We start from the raw sequence: 16567 nt of genomic DNA, 5'->3' as shown, positions 1-16567 counted from the left end.
ACAGTCCATTAGTACCTTCACTTTGTGAAAAAATTACTGATAGATAAAAACACACACAGACGGATTTATTTCCATTTAGACTGCATGCACGTGCATCTCTGATCCGGGACGCAGGGGAGACAACTTGACAGTCCAAACACAACAACTGGCTGACAAAGCGATCCCATCTGAAATACATCAAACTCAGACTTGCTTTAAACATATACTTTTGCCACAGCAAACAGATTAACACATGCGCATTAAAAACACATAGTTTGCACATACACACACGGGAAAACAATCATCTTCAAGTGATTTGGAAGTGGGGGAAGTGTCAACTGAAAATATCTATTTTTGGGGTTGATTTTCAAGGGGAGAGCGCGAACGCAGTCCCCCACACTTATAAATTGCGCACCCGAGTCGTCCACATTTGGGACGATCGCAGGGGTCAACCAAACCGAGGTGCAATGGAAAGGTCTCGCCCCGGGCCCACAGCCTTGCGGATCACTGTAAAGCCTGTGCCAGGTAAGTATGCTTGGGACAGGTTCCAGTTTTCACTTACATCACCCTGGCGTTGCCCTATTCAGGTGTCACATCATCAACGCTTCACATATATTTCATGGCAGGTTAATTGTTCGTACAGTTTATTGTACAGAACAGTCCATTAGTACCTTCACTTTGTGAAAAAATTACTGATAGATAAAAACACACACAGACGGATTTATTTCCATTTAGACTGCATGCACGTGCATCTCTGATCCGGGACGCAGGGGAGACAACTTGACAGTCCAAACACAACAACTGGCTGACAAAGCGATCCCATCTGAAATACATCAAACTCAGACTTGCTTTAAACATATACTTTTGCCACAGCAAACAGATTAACACATGCGCATTAAAAACACATAGTTTGCACATACACACACGGGAAAACAATCATCTTCAAGTGATTTGGAAGTGGGGGAAGTGTCAACTGAAAATATCTATTTTTGGGGTTGATTTTCAAGGGGAGAGCGCGAACGCAGTCCCCCACACTTATAAATTGCGCACCCGAGTCGTCCACATTTGGGACGATCGCAGGGGTCAACCAAACCGAGGTGCAATGGAAAGGTCTCGCCCCGGGCCCACAGCCTTGCGGATCACTGTAAAGCCTGTGCCAGGTAAGTATGCTTGGGACAGGTTCCAGTTTTCACTTACATCACCCTGGCGTTGCCCTATTCAGGTGTCACATCATCAACGCTTCACATATATTTCATGGCAGGTTAATTGTTCGTACAGTTTATTGTACAGAACAGTCCATTAGTACCTTCACTTTGTGAAAAAATTACTGATAGATAAAAACACACACAGACGGATTTATTTCCATTTAGACTGCATGCACGTGCATCTCTGATCCGGGACGCAGGGGAGACAACTTGACAGTCCAAACACAACAACTGGCTGACAAAGCGATCCCATCTGAAATACATCAAACTCAGACTTGCTTTAAACATATACTTTTGCCACAGCAAACAGATTAACACATGCGCATTAAAAACACATAGTTTGCACATACACACACGGGAAAACAATCATCTTCAAGTGATTTGGAAGTGGGGGAAGTGTCAACTGAAAATATCTATTTTTGGGGTTGATTTTCAAGGGGAGAGCGCGAACGCAGTCCCCCACACTTATAAATTGCGCACCCGAGTCGTCCACATTTGGGACGATCGCAGGGGTCAACCAAACCGAGGTGCAATGGAAAGGTCTCGCCCCGGGCCCACAGCCTTGCGGATCACTGTAAAGCCTGTGCCAGGTAAGTATGCTTGGGACAGGTTCCAGTTTTCACTTACATCACCCTGGCGTTGCCCTATTCAGGTGTCACATCATCAACGCTTCACATATATTTCATGGCAGGTTAATTGTTCGTACAGTTTATTGTACAGAACAGTCCATTAGTACCTTCACTTTGTGAAAAAATTACTGATAGATAAAAACACACACAGACGGATTTATTTCCATTTAGACTGCATGCACGTGCATCTCTGATCCGGGACGCAGGGGAGACAACTTGACAGTCCAAACACAACAACTGGCTGACAAAGCGATCCCATCTGAAATACATCAAACTCAGACTTGCTTTAAACATATACTTTTGCCACAGCAAACAGATTAACACATGCGCATTAAAAACACATAGTTTGCACATACACACACGGGAAAACAATCATCTTCAAGTGATTTGGAAGTGGGGGAAGTGTCAACTGAAAATATCTATTTTTGGGGTTGATTTTCAAGGGGAGAGCGCGAACGCAGTCCCCCACACTTATAAATTGCGCACCCGAGTCGTCCACATTTGGGACGATCGCAGGGGTCAACCAAACCGAGGTGCAATGGAAAGGTCTCGCCCCGGGCCCACAGCCTTGCGGATCACTGTAAAGCCTGTGCCAGGTAAGTATGCTTGGGACAGGTTCCAGTTTTCACTTACATCACCCTGGCGTTGCCCTATTCAGGTGTCACATCATCAACGCTTCACATATATTTCATGGCAGGTTAATTGTTCGTACAGTTTATTGTACAGAACAGTCCATTAGTACCTTCACTTTGTGAAAAAATTACTGATAGATAAAAACACACACAGACGGATTTATTTCCATTTAGACTGCATGCACGTGCATCTCTGATCCGGGACGCAGGGGAGACAACTTGACAGTCCAAACACAACAACTGGCTGACAAAGCGATCCCATCTGAAATACATCAAACTCAGACTTGCTTTAAACATATACTTTTGCCACAGCAAACAGATTAACACATGCGCATTAAAAACCATAGTTTGCACATACACACACGGGAAAACAATCATCTTCAAGTGATTTGGAAGTGGGGGAAGTGTCAACTGAAAATATCTATTTTTGGGGTTGATTTTCAAGGGGAGAGCGCGAACGCAGTCCCCCACACTTATAAATTGCGCACCCGAGTCGTCCACATTTGGGACGATCGCAGGGGTCAACCAAACCGAGGTGCAATGGAAAGGTCTCGCCCCGGGCCCACAGCCTTGCGGATCACTGTAAAGCCTGTGACAGGTAAGTATGCTTGGGACAGGTTCCAGTTTTCACTTACATCACCCTGGCGTTGCCCTATTCAGGTGTCACATCATCAACGCTTCACATATATTTCATGGCAGGTTAATTGTTCGTACAGTTTATTGTACAGAACAGTCCATTAGTACCTTCACTTTGTGAAAAAATTACTGATAGATAAAAACACACACAGACGGATTTATTTCCATTTAGACTGCATGCACGTGCATCTCTGATCCGGGACGCAGGGGAGACAACTTGACAGTCCAAACACAACAACTGGCTGACAAAGCGATCCCATCTGAAATACATCAAACTCAGACTTGCTTTAAACATATACTTTTGCCACAGCAAACAGATTAACACATGCGCATTAAAAACACATAGTTTGCACATACACACACGGGAAAACAATCATCTTCAAGTGATTTGGAAGTGGGGGAAGTGTCAACTGAAAATATCTATTTTTGGGGTTGATTTTCAAGGGGAGAGCGCGAACGCAGTCCCCCACACTTATAAATTGCGCACCCGAGTCGTCCACATTTGGGACGATCGCAGGGGTCAACCAAACCGAGGTGCAATGGAAAGGTCTCGCCCCGGGCCCACAGCCTTGCGGATCACTGTAAAGCCTGTGACAGGTAAGTATGCTTGGGACAGGTTCCAGTTTTCACTTACATCACCCTGGCGTTGCCCTATTCAGGTGTCACATCATCAACGCTTCACATATATTTCATGGCAGGTTAATTGTTCGTACAGTTTATTGTACAGAACAGTCCATTAGTACCTTCACTTTGTGAAAAAATTACTGATAGATAAAAACACACACAGACGGATTTATTTCCATTTAGACTGCATGCACGTGCATCTCTGATCCGGGACGCAGGGGAGACAACTTGACAGTCCAAACACAACAACTGGCTGACAAAGCGATCCCATCTGAAATACATCAAACTCAGACTTGCTTTAAACATATACTTTTGCCACAGCAAACAGATTAACACATGCGCATTAAAAACACATAGTTTGCACATACACACACGGGAAAACAATCATCTTCAAGTGATTTGGAAGTGGGGGAAGTGTCAACTGAAAATATCTATTTTTGGGGTTGATTTTCAAGGGGAGAGCGCGAACGCAGTCCCCCACACTTATAAATTGCGCACCCGAGTCGTCCACATTTGGGACGATCGCAGGGGTCAACCAAACCGAGGTGCAATGGAAAGGTCTCGCCCCGGGCCCACAGCCTTGCGGATCACTGTAAAGCCTGTGCCAGGTAAGTATGCTTGGGACAGGTTCCAGTTTTCACTTACATCACCCTGGCGTTGCCCTATTCAGGTGTCACATCATCAACGCTTCACATATATTTCATGGCAGGTTAATTGTTCGTACAGTTTATTGTACAGAACAGTCCATTAGTACCTTCACTTTGTGAAAAAATTACTGATAGATAAAAACACACACAGACGGATTTATTTCCATTTAGACTGCATGCACGTGCATCTCTGATCCGGGACGCAGGGGAGACAACTTGACAGTCCAAACACAACAACTGGCTGACAAAGCGATCCCATCTGAAATACATCAAACTCAGACTTGCTTTAAACATATACTTTTGCCACAGCAAACAGATTAACACATGCGCATTAAAAACACATAGTTTGCACATACACACACGGGAAAACAATCATCTTCAAGTGATTTGGAAGTGGGGGAAGTGTCAACTGAAAATATCTATTTTTGGGGTTGATTTTCAAGGGGAGAGCGCGAACGCAGTCCCCCACACTTATAAATTGCGCACCCGAGTCGTCCACATTTGGGACGATCGCAGGGGTCAACCAAACCGAGGTGCAATGGAAAGGTCTCGCCCCGGGCCCACAGCCTTGCGGATCACTGTAAAGCCTGTGCCAGGTAAGTATGCTTGGGACAGGTTCCAGTTTTCACTTACATCACCCTGGCGTTGCCCTATTCAGGTGTCACATCATCAACGCTTCACATATATTTCATGGCAGGTTAATTGTTCGTACAGTTTATTGTACAGAACAGTCCATTAGTACCTTCACTTTGTGAAAAAATTACTGATAGATAAAAACACACACAGACGGATTTATTTCCATTTAGACTGCATGCACGTGCATCTCTGATCCGGGACGCAGGGGAGACAACTTGACAGTCCAAACACAACAACTGGCTGACAAAGCGATCCCATCTGAAATACATCAAACTCAGACTTGCTTTAAACATATACTTTTGCCACAGCAAACAGATTAACACATGCGCATTAAAAACACATAGTTTGCACATACACACACGGGAAAACAATCATCTTCAAGTGATTTGGAAGTGGGGGAAGTGTCAACTGAAAATATCTATTTTTGGGGTTGATTTTCAAGGGGAGAGCGCGAACGCAGTCCCCCACACTTATAAATTGCGCACCCGAGTCGTCCACATTTGGGACGATCGCAGGGGTCAACCAAACCGAGGTGCAATGGAAAGGTCTCGCCCCGGGCCCACAGCCTTGCGGATCACTGTAAAGCCTGTGCCAGGTAAGTATGCTTGGGACAGGTTCCAGTTTTCACTTACATCACCCTGGCGTTGCCCTATTCAGGTGTCACATCATCAACGCTTCACATATATTTCATGGCAGGTTAATTGTTCGTACAGTTTATTGTACAGAACAGTCCATTAGTACCTTCACTTTGTGAAAAAATTACTGATAGATAAAAACACACACAGACGGATTTATTTCCATTTAGACTGCATGCACGTGCATCTCTGATCCGGGACGCAGGGGAGACAACTTGACAGTCCAAACACAACAACTGGCTGACAAAGCGATCCCATCTGAAATACATCAAACTCAGACTTGCTTTAAACATATACTTTTGCCACAGCAAACAGATTAACACATGCGCATTAAAAACACATAGTTTGCACATACACACACGGGAAAACAATCATCTTCAAGTGATTTGGAAGTGGGGGAAGTGTCAACTGAAAATATCTATTTTTGGGGTTGATTTTCAAGGGGAGAGCGCGAACGCAGTCCCCCACACTTATAAATTGCGCACCCGAGTCGTCCACATTTGGGACGATCGCAGGGGTCAACCAAACCGAGGTGCAATGGAAAGGTCTCGCCCCGGGCCCACAGCCTTGCGGATCACTGTAAAGCCTGTGCCAGGTAAGTATGCTTGGGACAGGTTCCAGTTTTCACTTACATCACCCTGGCGTTGCCCTATTCAGGTGTCACATCATCAACGCTTCACATATATTTCATGGCAGGTTAATTGTTCGTACAGTTTATTGTACAGAACAGTCCATTAGTACCTTCACTTTGTGAAAAAATTACTGATAGATAAAAACACACACAGACGGATTTATTTCCATTTAGACTGCATGCACGTGCATCTCTGATCCGGGACGCAGGGGAGACAACTTGACAGTCCAAACACAACAACTGGCTGACAAAGCGATCCCATCTGAAATACATCAAACTCAGACTTGCTTTAAACATATACTTTTGCCACAGCAAACAGATTAACACATGCGCATTAAAAACACATAGTTTGCACATACACACACGGGAAAACAATCATCTTCAAGTGATTTGGAAGTGGGGGAAGTGTCAACTGAAAATATCTATTTTTGGGGTTGATTTTCAAGGGGAGAGCGCGAACGCAGTCCCCCACACTTATAAATTGCGCACCCGAGTCGTCCACATTTGGGACGATCGCAGGGGTCAACCAAACCGAGGTGCAATGGAAAGGTCTCGCCCCGGGCCCACAGCCTTGCGGATCACTGTAAAGCCTGTGCCAGGTAAGTATGCTTGGGACAGGTTCCAGTTTTCACTTACATCACCCTGGCGTTGCCCTATTCAGGTGTCACATCATCAACGCTTCACATATATTTCATGGCAGGTTAATTGTTCGTACAGTTTATTGTACAGAACAGTCCATTAGTACCTTCACTTTGTGAAAAAATTACTGATAGATAAAAACACACACAGACGGATTTATTTCCATTTAGACTGCATGCACGTGCATCTCTGATCCGGGACGCAGGGGAGACAACTTGACAGTCCAAACACAACAACTGGCTGACAAAGCGATCCCATCTGAAATACATCAAACTCAGACTTGCTTTAAACATATACTTTTGCCACAGCAAACAGATTAACACATGCGCATTAAAAACACATAGTTTGCACATACACACACGGGAAAACAATCATCTTCAAGTGATTTGGAAGTGGGGGAAGTGTCAACTGAAAATATCTATTTTTGGGGTTGATTTTCAAGGGGAGAGCGCGAACGCAGTCCCCCACACTTATAAATTGCGCACCCGAGTCGTCCACATTTGGGACGATCGCAGGGGTCAACCAAACCGAGGTGCAATGGAAAGGTCTCGCCCCGGGCCCACAGCCTTGCGGATCACTGTAAAGCCTGTGCCAGGTAAGTATGCTTGGGACAGGTTCCAGTTTTCACTTACATCACCCTGGCGTTGCCCTATTCAGGTGTCACATCATCAACGCTTCACATATATTTCATGGCAGGTTAATTGTTCGTACAGTTTATTGTACAGAACAGTCCATTAGTACCTTCACTTTGTGAAAAAATTACTGATAGATAAAAACACACACAGACGGATTTATTTCCATTTAGACTGCATGCACGTGCATCTCTGATCCGGGACGCAGGGGAGACAACTTGACAGTCCAAACACAACAACTGGCTGACAAAGCGATCCCATCTGAAATACATCAAACTCAGACTTGCTTTAAACATATACTTTTGCCACAGCAAACAGATTAACACATGCGCATTAAAAACACATAGTTTGCACATACACACACGGGAAAACAATCATCTTCAAGTGATTTGGAAGTGGGGGAAGTGTCAACTGAAAATATCTATTTTTGGGGTTGATTTTCAAGGGGAGAGCGCGAACGCAGTCCCCCACACTTATAAATTGCGCACCCGAGTCGTCCACATTTGGGACGATCGCAGGGGTCAACCAAACCGAGGTGCAATGGAAAGGTCTCGCCCCGGGCCCACAGCCTTGCGGATCACTGTAAAGCCTGTGCCAGGTAAGTATGCTTGGGACAGGTTCCAGTTTTCACTTACATCACCCTGGCGTTGCCCTATTCAGGTGTCACATCATCAACGCTTCACATATATTTCATGGCAGGTTAATTGTTCGTACAGTTTATTGTACAGAACAGTCCATTAGTACCTTCACTTTGTGAAAAAATTACTGATAGATAAAAACACACACAGACGGATTTATTTCCATTTAGACTGCATGCACGTGCATCTCTGATCCGGGACGCAGGGGAGACAACTTGACAGTCCAAACACAACAACTGGCTGACAAAGCGATCCCATCTGAAATACATCAAACTCAGACTTGCTTTAAACATATACTTTTGCCACAGCAAACAGATTAACACATGCGCATTAAAAACACATAGTTTGCACATACACACACGGGAAAACAATCATCTTCAAGTGATTTGGAAGTGGGGGAAGTGTCAACTGAAAATATCTATTTTTGGGGTTGATTTTCAAGGGGAGAGCGCGAACGCAGTCCCCCACACTTATAAATTGCGCACCCGAGTCGTCCACATTTGGGACGATCGCAGGGGTCAACCAAACCGAGGTGCAATGGAAAGGTCTCGCCCCGGGCCCACAGCCTTGCGGATCACTGTAAAGCCTGTGCCAGGTAAGTATGCTTGGGACAGGTTCCAGTTTTCACTTACATCACCCTGGCGTTGCCCTATTCAGGTGTCACATCATCAACGCTTCACATATATTTCATGGCAGGTTAATTGTTCGTACAGTTTATTGTACAGAACAGTCCATTAGTACCTTCACTTTGTGAAAAAATTACTGATAGATAAAAACACACACAGACGGATTTATTTCCATTTAGACTGCATGCACGTGCATCTCTGATCCGGGACGCAGGGGAGACAACTTGACAGTCCAAACACAACAACTGGCTGACAAAGCGATCCCATCTGAAATACATCAAACTCAGACTTGCTTTAAACATATACTTTTGCCACAGCAAACAGATTAACACATGCGCATTAAAAACACATAGTTTGCACATACACACACGGGAAAACAATCATCTTCAAGTGATTTGGAAGTGGGGGAAGTGTCAACTGAAAATATCTATTTTTGGGGTTGATTTTCAAGGGGAGAGCGCGAACGCAGTCCCCCACACTTATAAATTGCGCACCCGAGTCGTCCACATTTGGGACGATCGCAGGGGTCAACCAAACCGAGGTGCAATGGAAAGGTCTCGCCCCGGGCCCACAGCCTTGCGGATCACTGTAAAGCCTGTGCCAGGTAAGTATGCTTGGGACAGGTTCCAGTTTTCACTTACATCACCCTGGCGTTGCCCTATTCAGGTGTCACATCATCAACGCTTCACATATATTTCATGGCAGGTTAATTGTTCGTACAGTTTATTGTACAGAACAGTCCATTAGTACCTTCACTTTGTGAAAAAATTACTGATAGATAAAAACACACACAGACGGATTTATTTCCATTTAGACTGCATGCACGTGCATCTCTGATCCGGGACGCAGGGGAGACAACTTGACAGTCCAAACACAACAACTGGCTGACAAAGCGATCCCATCTGAAATACATCAAACTCAGACTTGCTTTAAACATATACTTTTGCCACAGCAAACAGATTAACACATGCGCATTAAAAACACATAGTTTGCACATACACACACGGGAAAACAATCATCTTCAAGTGATTTGGAAGTGGGGGAAGTGTCAACTGAAAATATCTATTTTTGGGGTTGATTTTCAAGGGGAGAGCGCGAACGCAGTCCCCCACACTTATAAATTGCGCACCCGAGTCGTCCACATTTGGGACGATCGCAGGGGTCAACCAAACCGAGGTGCAATGGAAAGGTCTCGCCCCGGGCCCACAGCCTTGCGGATCACTGTAAAGCCTGTGCCAGGTAAGTATGCTTGGGACAGGTTCCAGTTTTCACTTACATCACCCTGGCGTTGCCCTATTCAGGTGTCACATCATCAACGCTTCACATATATTTCATGGCAGGTTAATTGTTCGTACAGTTTATTGTACAGAACAGTCCATTAGTACCTTCACTTTGTGAAAAAATTACTGATAGATAAAAACACACACAGACGGATTTATTTCCATTTAGACTGCATGCACGTGCATCTCTGATCCGGGACGCAGGGGAGACAACTTGACAGTCCAAACACAACAACTGGCTGACAAAGCGATCCCATCTGAAATACATCAAACTCAGACTTGCTTTAAACATATACTTTTGCCACAGCAAACAGATTAACACATGCGCATTAAAAACACATAGTTTGCACATACACACACGGGAAAACAATCATCTTCAAGTGATTTGGAAGTGGGGGAAGTGTCAACTGAAAATATCTATTTTTGGGGTTGATTTTCAAGGGGAGAGCGCGAACGCAGTCCCCCACACTTATAAATTGCGCACCCGAGTCGTCCACATTTGGGACGATCGCAGGGGTCAACCAAACCGAGGTGCAATGGAAAGGTCTCGCCCCGGGCCCACAGCCTTGCGGATCACTGTAAAGCCTGTGCCAGGTAAGTATGCTTGGGACAGGTTCCAGTTTTCACTTACATCACCCTGGCGTTGCCCTATTCAGGTGTCACATCATCAACGCTTCACATATATTTCATGGCAGGTTAATTGTTCGTACAGTTTATTGTACAGAACAGTCCATTAGTACCTTCACTTTGTGAAAAAATTACTGATAGATAAAAACACACACAGACGGATTTATTTCCATTTAGACTGCATGCACGTGCATCTCTGATCCGGGACGCAGGGGAGACAACTTGACAGTCCAAACACAACAACTGGCTGACAAAGCGATCCCATCTGAAATACATCAAACTCAGACTTGCTTTAAACATATACTTTTGCCACAGCAAACAGATTAACACATGCGCATTAAAAACACATAGTTTGCACATACACACACGGGAAAACAATCATCTTCAAGTGATTTGGAAGTGGGGGAAGTGTCAACTGAAAATATCTATTTTTGGGGTTGATTTTCAAGGGGAGAGCGCGAACGCAGTCCCCCACACTTATAAATTGCGCACCCGAGTCGTCCACATTTGGGACGATCGCAGGGGTCAACCAAACCGAGGTGCAATGGAAAGGTCTCGCCCCGGGCCCACAGCCTTGCGGATCACTGTAAAGCCTGTGCCAGGTAAGTATGCTTGGGACAGGTTCCAGTTTTCACTTACATCACCCTGGCGTTGCCCTATTCAGGTGTCACATCATCAACGCTTCACATATATTTCATGGCAGGTTAATTGTTCGTACAGTTTATTGTACAGAACAGTCCATTAGTACCTTCACTTTGTGAAAAAATTACTGATAGATAAAAACACACACAGACGGATTTATTTCCATTTAGACTGCATGCACGTGCATCTCTGATCCGGGACGCAGGGGAGACAACTTGACAGTCCAAACACAACAACTGGCTGACAAAGCGATCCCATCTGAAATACATCAAACTCAGACTTGCTTTAAACATATACTTTTGCCACAGCAAACAGATTAACACATGCGCATTAAAAACACATAGTTTGCACATACACACACGGGAAAACAATCATCTTCAAGTGATTTGGAAGTGGGGGAAGTGTCAACTGAAAATATCTATTTTTGGGGTTGATTTTCAAGGGGAGAGCGCGAACGCAGTCCCCCACACTTATAAATTGCGCACCCGAGTCGTCCACATTTGGGACGATCGCAGGGGTCAACCAAACCGAGGTGCAATGGAAAGGTCTCGCCCCGGGCCCACAGCCTTGCGGATCACTGTAAAGCCTGTGCCAGGTAAGTATGCTTGGGACAGGTTCCAGTTTTCACTTACATCACCCTGGCGTTGCCCTATTCAGGTGTCACATCATCAACGCTTCACATATATTTCATGGCAGGTTAATTGTTCGTACAGTTTATTGTACAGAACAGTCCATTAGTACCTTCACTTTGTGAAAAAATTACTGATAGATAAAAACACACACAGACGGATTTATTTCCATTTAGACTGCATGCACGTGCATCTCTGATCCGGGACGCAGGGGAGACAACTTGACAGTCCAAACACAACAACTGGCTGACAAAGCGATCCCATCTGAAATACATCAAACTCAGACTTGCTTTAAACATATACTTTTGCCACAGCAAACAGATTAACACATGCGCATTAAAAACACATAGTTTGCACATACACACACGGGAAAACAATCATCTTCAAGTGATTTGGAAGTGGGGGAAGTGTCAACTGAAAATATCTATTTTTGGGGTTGATTTTCAAGGGGAGAGCGCGAACGCAGTCCCCCACACTTATAAATTGCGCACCCGAGTCGTCCACATTTGGGACGATCGCAGGGGTCAACCAAACCGAGGTGCAATGGAAAGGTCTCGCCCCGGGCCCACAGCCTTGCGGATCACTGTAAAGCCTGTGCCAGGTAAGTATGCTTGGGACAGGTTCCAGTTTTCACTTACATCACCCTGGCGTTGCCCTATTCAGGTGTCACATCATCAACGCTTCACATATATTTCATGGCAGGTTAATTGTTCGTACAGTTTATTGTACAGAACAGTCCATTAGTACCTTCACTTTGTGAAAAAATTACTGATAGATAAAAACACACACAGACGGATTTATTTCCATTTAGACTGCATGCACGTGCATCTCTGATCCGGGACGCAGGGGAGACAACTTGACAGTCCAAACACAACAACTGGCTGACAAAGCGATCCCATCTGAAATACATCAAACTCAGACTTGCTTTAAACATATACTTTTGCCACAGCAAACAGATTAACACATGCGCATTAAAAACACATAGTTTGCACATACACACACGGGAAAACAATCATCTTCAAGTGATTTGGAAGTGGGGGAAGTGTCAACTGAAAATATCTATTTTTGGGGTTGATTTTCAAGGGGAGAGCGCGAACGCAGTCCCCCACACTTATAAATTGCGCACCCGAGTCGTCCACATTTGGGACGATCGCAGGGGTCAACCAAACCGAGGTGCAATGGAAAGGTCTCGCCCCGGGCCCACAGCCTTGCGGATCACTGTAAAGCCTGTGCCAGGTAAGTATGCTTGGGACAGGTTCCAGTTTTCACTTACATCACCCTGGCGTTGCCCTATTCAGGTGTCACATCATCAACGCTTCACATATATTTCATGGCAGGTTAATTGTTCGTACAGTTTATTGTACAGAACAGTCCATTAGTACCTTCACTTTGTGAAAAAATTACTGATAGATAAAAACACACACAGACGGATTTATTTCCATTTAGACTGCATGCACGTGCATCTCTGATCCGGGACGCAGGGGAGACAACTTGACAGTCCAAACACAACAACTGGCTGACAAAGCGATCCCATCTGAAATACATCAAACTCAGACTTGCTTTAAACATATACTTTTGCCACAGCAAACAGATTAACACATGCGCATTAAAAACACATAGTTTGCACATACACACACGGGAAAACAATCATCTTCAAGTGATTTGGAAGTGGGGGAAGTGTCAACTGAAAATATCTATTTTTGGGGTTGATTTTCAAGGGGAGAGCGCGAACGCAGTCCCCCACACTTATAAATTGCGCACCCGAGTCGTCCACATTTGGGACGATCGCAGGGGTCAACCAAACCGAGGTGCAATGGAAAGGTCTCGCCCCGGGCCCACAGCCTTGCGGATCACTGTAAAGCCTGTGCCAGGTAAGTATGCTTGGGACAGGTTCCAGTTTTCACTTACATCACCCTGGCGTTGCCCTATTCAGGTGTCACATCATCAACGCTTCACATATATTTCATGGCAGGTTAATTGTTCGTACAGTTTATTGTACAGAACAGTCCATTAGTACCTTCACTTTGTGAAAAAATTACTGATAGATAAAAACACACACAGACGGATTTATTTCCATTTAGACTGCATGCACGTGCATCTCTGATCCGGGACGCAGGGGAGACAACTTGACAGTCCAAACACAACAACTGGCTGACAAAGCGATCCCATCTGAAATACATCAAACTCAGACTTGCTTTAAACATATACTTTTGCCACAGCAAACAGATTAACACATGCGCATTAAAAACACATAGTTTGCACATACACACACGGGAAAACAATCATCTTCAAGTGATTTGGAAGTGGGGGAAGTGTCAACTGAAAATATCTATTTTTGGGGTTGATTTTCAAGGGGAGAGCGCGAACGCAGTCCCCCACACTTATAAATTGCGCACCCGAGTCGTCCACATTTGGGACGATCGCAGGGGTCAACCAAACCGAGGTGCAATGGAAAGGTCTCGCCCCGGGCCCACAGCCTTGCGGATCACTGTAAAGCCTGTGCCAGGTAAGTATGCTTGGGACAGGTTCCAGTTTTCACTTACATCACCCTGGCGTTGCCCTATTCAGGTGTCACATCATCAACGCTTCACATATATTTCATGGCAGGTTAATTGTTCGTACAGTTTATTGTACAGAACAGTCCATTAGTACCTTCACTTTGTGAAAAAATTACTGATAGATAAAAACACACACAGACGGATTTATTTCCATTTAGACTGCATGCACGTGCATCTCTGATCCGGGACGCAGGGGAGACAACTTGACAGTCCAAACACAACAACTGGCTGACAAAGCGATCCCATCTGAAATACATCAAACTCAGACTTGCTTTAAACATATACTTTTGCCACAGCAAACAGATTAACACATGCGCATTAAAAACACATAGTTTGCACATACACACACGGGAAAACAATCATCTTCAAGTGATTTGGAAGTGGGGGAAGTGTCAACTGAAAATATCTATTTTTGGGGTTGATTTTCAAGGGGAGAGCGCGAACGCAGTCCCCCACACTTATAAATTGCGCACCCGAGTCGTCCACATTTGGGACGATCGCAGGGGTCAACCAAACCGAGGTGCAATGGAAAGGTCTCGCCCCGGGCCCACAGCCTTGCGGATCACTGTAAAGCCTGTGCCAGGTAAGTATGCTTGGGACAGGTTCCAGTTTTCACTTACATCACCCTGGCGTTGCCCTATTCAGGTGTCACATCATCAACGCTTCACATATATTTCATGGCAGGTTAATTGTTCGTACAGTTTATTGTACAGAACAGTCCATTAGTACCTTCACTTTGTGAAAAAATTACTGATAGATAAAAACACACACAGACGGATTTATTTCCATTTAGACTGCATGCACGTGCATCTCTGATCCGGGACGCAGGGGAGACAACTTGACAGTCCAAACACAACAACTGGCTGACAAAGCGATCCCATCTGAAATACATCAAACTCAGACTTGCTTTAAACATATACTTTTGCCACAGCAAACAGATTAACACATGCGCATTAAAAACACATAGTTTGCACATACACACACGGGAAAACAATCATCTTCAAGTGATTTGGAAGTGGGGGAAGTGTCAACTGAAAATATCTATTTTTGGGGTTGATTTTCAAGGGGAGAGCGCGAACGCAGTCCCCCACACTTATAAATTGCGCACCCGAGTCGTCCACATTTGGGACGATCGCAGGGGTCAACCAAACCGAGGTGCAATGGAAAGGTCTCGCCCCGGGCCCACAGCCTTGCGGATCACTGTAAAGCCTGTGCCAGGTAAGTATGCTTGGGACAGGTTCCAGTTTTCACTTACATCACCCTGGCGTTGCCCTATTCAGGTGTCACATCATCAACGCTTCACATATATTTCATGGCAGGTTAATTGTTCGTACAGTTTATTGTACAGAACAGTCCATTAGTACCTTCACTTTGTGAAAAAATTACTGATAGATAAAAACACACACAGACGGATTTATTTCCATTTAGACTGCATGCACGTGCATCTCTGATCCGGGACGCAGGGGAGACAACTTGACAGTCCAAACACAACAACTGGCTGACAAAGCGATCCCATCTGAAATACATCAAACTCAGACTTGCTTTAAACATATACTTTTGCCACAGCAAACAGATTAACACATGCGCATTAAAAACACATAGTTTGCACATACACACACGGGAAAACAATCATCTTCAAGTGATTTGGAAGTGGGGGAAGTGTCAACTGAAAATATCTATTTTTGGGGTTGATTTTCAAGGGGAGAGCGCGAACGCAGTCCCCCACACTTATAAATTGCGCACCCGAGTCGTCCACATTTGGGACGATCGCAGGGGTCAACCAAACCGAGGTGCAATGGAAAGGTCTCGCCCCGGGCCCACAGCCTTGCGGATCACTGTAAAGCCTGTGCCAGGTAAGTATGCTTGGGACAGGTTCCAGTTTTCACTTACATCACCCTGGCGTTGCCCTATTCAGGTGTCACATCATCAACGCTTCACATATATTTCATGGCAGGTTAATTGTTCGTACAGTTTATTGTACAGAACAGTCCATTAGTACCTTCACTTTGTGAAAAAATTACTGATAGATAAAAACACACACA

General features: G+C 44.8%; 26 non-coding genes across 26 annotated transcripts; all 26 read right to left on the bottom strand.

Annotated features, from left to right (window-relative positions):
• Positions 1 to 348: 348 nt before the first annotated feature.
• Positions 349 to 512, bottom strand: LOC137270992 (U1 spliceosomal RNA). The gene has a single exon (XR_010955598.1). It is a non-coding gene; the product is annotated as a U1 spliceosomal RNA (small nuclear RNA).
• Positions 513 to 983: 471 nt separating this feature from the next.
• LOC137270990 (U1 spliceosomal RNA) lies at positions 984 to 1147 on the bottom strand. The gene has a single exon (XR_010955597.1). It is a non-coding gene; the product is annotated as a U1 spliceosomal RNA (small nuclear RNA).
• Positions 1148 to 1618: 471 nt separating this feature from the next.
• Positions 1619 to 1782, bottom strand: LOC137270989 (U1 spliceosomal RNA). Its single transcript, XR_010955596.1, has one exon. It is a non-coding gene; the product is annotated as a U1 spliceosomal RNA (small nuclear RNA).
• A 471-nt stretch (positions 1783 to 2253) lies between these two features.
• LOC137270988 (U1 spliceosomal RNA) lies at positions 2254 to 2417 on the bottom strand. Its single transcript, XR_010955595.1, has one exon. It is a non-coding gene; the product is annotated as a U1 spliceosomal RNA (small nuclear RNA).
• A 470-nt stretch (positions 2418 to 2887) lies between these two features.
• Positions 2888 to 3051, bottom strand: LOC137270970 (U1 spliceosomal RNA). The gene has a single exon (XR_010955578.1). It is a non-coding gene; the product is annotated as a U1 spliceosomal RNA (small nuclear RNA).
• Positions 3052 to 3522: 471 nt separating this feature from the next.
• LOC137270968 (U1 spliceosomal RNA) lies at positions 3523 to 3686 on the bottom strand. The gene has a single exon (XR_010955577.1). It is a non-coding gene; the product is annotated as a U1 spliceosomal RNA (small nuclear RNA).
• A 471-nt stretch (positions 3687 to 4157) lies between these two features.
• LOC137270987 (U1 spliceosomal RNA) lies at positions 4158 to 4321 on the bottom strand. Its single transcript, XR_010955594.1, has one exon. It is a non-coding gene; the product is annotated as a U1 spliceosomal RNA (small nuclear RNA).
• A 471-nt stretch (positions 4322 to 4792) lies between these two features.
• Positions 4793 to 4956, bottom strand: LOC137270986 (U1 spliceosomal RNA). Its single transcript, XR_010955593.1, has one exon. It is a non-coding gene; the product is annotated as a U1 spliceosomal RNA (small nuclear RNA).
• A 471-nt stretch (positions 4957 to 5427) lies between these two features.
• On the bottom strand, positions 5428 to 5591 carry LOC137270985 (U1 spliceosomal RNA). Its single transcript, XR_010955592.1, has one exon. It is a non-coding gene; the product is annotated as a U1 spliceosomal RNA (small nuclear RNA).
• Positions 5592 to 6062: 471 nt separating this feature from the next.
• On the bottom strand, positions 6063 to 6226 carry LOC137270984 (U1 spliceosomal RNA). Its single transcript, XR_010955591.1, has one exon. It is a non-coding gene; the product is annotated as a U1 spliceosomal RNA (small nuclear RNA).
• Positions 6227 to 6697: 471 nt separating this feature from the next.
• On the bottom strand, positions 6698 to 6861 carry LOC137270983 (U1 spliceosomal RNA). Its single transcript, XR_010955590.1, has one exon. It is a non-coding gene; the product is annotated as a U1 spliceosomal RNA (small nuclear RNA).
• A 471-nt stretch (positions 6862 to 7332) lies between these two features.
• LOC137270981 (U1 spliceosomal RNA) lies at positions 7333 to 7496 on the bottom strand. The gene has a single exon (XR_010955588.1). It is a non-coding gene; the product is annotated as a U1 spliceosomal RNA (small nuclear RNA).
• Positions 7497 to 7967: 471 nt separating this feature from the next.
• LOC137270979 (U1 spliceosomal RNA) lies at positions 7968 to 8131 on the bottom strand. Its single transcript, XR_010955587.1, has one exon. It is a non-coding gene; the product is annotated as a U1 spliceosomal RNA (small nuclear RNA).
• Positions 8132 to 8602: 471 nt separating this feature from the next.
• On the bottom strand, positions 8603 to 8766 carry LOC137270978 (U1 spliceosomal RNA). Its single transcript, XR_010955586.1, has one exon. It is a non-coding gene; the product is annotated as a U1 spliceosomal RNA (small nuclear RNA).
• A 471-nt stretch (positions 8767 to 9237) lies between these two features.
• Positions 9238 to 9401, bottom strand: LOC137270977 (U1 spliceosomal RNA). Its single transcript, XR_010955585.1, has one exon. It is a non-coding gene; the product is annotated as a U1 spliceosomal RNA (small nuclear RNA).
• Positions 9402 to 9872: 471 nt separating this feature from the next.
• LOC137270976 (U1 spliceosomal RNA) lies at positions 9873 to 10036 on the bottom strand. The gene has a single exon (XR_010955584.1). It is a non-coding gene; the product is annotated as a U1 spliceosomal RNA (small nuclear RNA).
• A 471-nt stretch (positions 10037 to 10507) lies between these two features.
• LOC137270975 (U1 spliceosomal RNA) lies at positions 10508 to 10671 on the bottom strand. Its single transcript, XR_010955583.1, has one exon. It is a non-coding gene; the product is annotated as a U1 spliceosomal RNA (small nuclear RNA).
• A 471-nt stretch (positions 10672 to 11142) lies between these two features.
• On the bottom strand, positions 11143 to 11306 carry LOC137270974 (U1 spliceosomal RNA). The gene has a single exon (XR_010955582.1). It is a non-coding gene; the product is annotated as a U1 spliceosomal RNA (small nuclear RNA).
• Positions 11307 to 11777: 471 nt separating this feature from the next.
• On the bottom strand, positions 11778 to 11941 carry LOC137270973 (U1 spliceosomal RNA). Its single transcript, XR_010955581.1, has one exon. It is a non-coding gene; the product is annotated as a U1 spliceosomal RNA (small nuclear RNA).
• Positions 11942 to 12412: 471 nt separating this feature from the next.
• LOC137270972 (U1 spliceosomal RNA) lies at positions 12413 to 12576 on the bottom strand. Its single transcript, XR_010955580.1, has one exon. It is a non-coding gene; the product is annotated as a U1 spliceosomal RNA (small nuclear RNA).
• Positions 12577 to 13047: 471 nt separating this feature from the next.
• Positions 13048 to 13211, bottom strand: LOC137270971 (U1 spliceosomal RNA). The gene has a single exon (XR_010955579.1). It is a non-coding gene; the product is annotated as a U1 spliceosomal RNA (small nuclear RNA).
• Positions 13212 to 13682: 471 nt separating this feature from the next.
• LOC137271018 (U1 spliceosomal RNA) lies at positions 13683 to 13846 on the bottom strand. The gene has a single exon (XR_010955622.1). It is a non-coding gene; the product is annotated as a U1 spliceosomal RNA (small nuclear RNA).
• Positions 13847 to 14317: 471 nt separating this feature from the next.
• Positions 14318 to 14481, bottom strand: LOC137271006 (U1 spliceosomal RNA). The gene has a single exon (XR_010955611.1). It is a non-coding gene; the product is annotated as a U1 spliceosomal RNA (small nuclear RNA).
• A 471-nt stretch (positions 14482 to 14952) lies between these two features.
• LOC137270994 (U1 spliceosomal RNA) lies at positions 14953 to 15116 on the bottom strand. Its single transcript, XR_010955600.1, has one exon. It is a non-coding gene; the product is annotated as a U1 spliceosomal RNA (small nuclear RNA).
• A 471-nt stretch (positions 15117 to 15587) lies between these two features.
• LOC137270982 (U1 spliceosomal RNA) lies at positions 15588 to 15751 on the bottom strand. Its single transcript, XR_010955589.1, has one exon. It is a non-coding gene; the product is annotated as a U1 spliceosomal RNA (small nuclear RNA).
• Positions 15752 to 16222: 471 nt separating this feature from the next.
• On the bottom strand, positions 16223 to 16386 carry LOC137270965 (U1 spliceosomal RNA). The gene has a single exon (XR_010955574.1). It is a non-coding gene; the product is annotated as a U1 spliceosomal RNA (small nuclear RNA).
• Between the last annotated feature and the right edge of the window lie 181 nt (positions 16387 to 16567).

This window comes from Haliotis asinina, unplaced genomic scaffold (genome assembly GCF_037392515.1).
Source record: "Haliotis asinina isolate JCU_RB_2024 unplaced genomic scaffold, JCU_Hal_asi_v2 scaffold_100, whole genome shotgun sequence".
NCBI classification, from domain to species: Eukaryota; Metazoa; Mollusca; class Gastropoda; order Lepetellida; family Haliotidae; genus Haliotis; species Haliotis asinina.
This window is presented reverse-complemented; position numbering and strand designations above follow the sequence as displayed.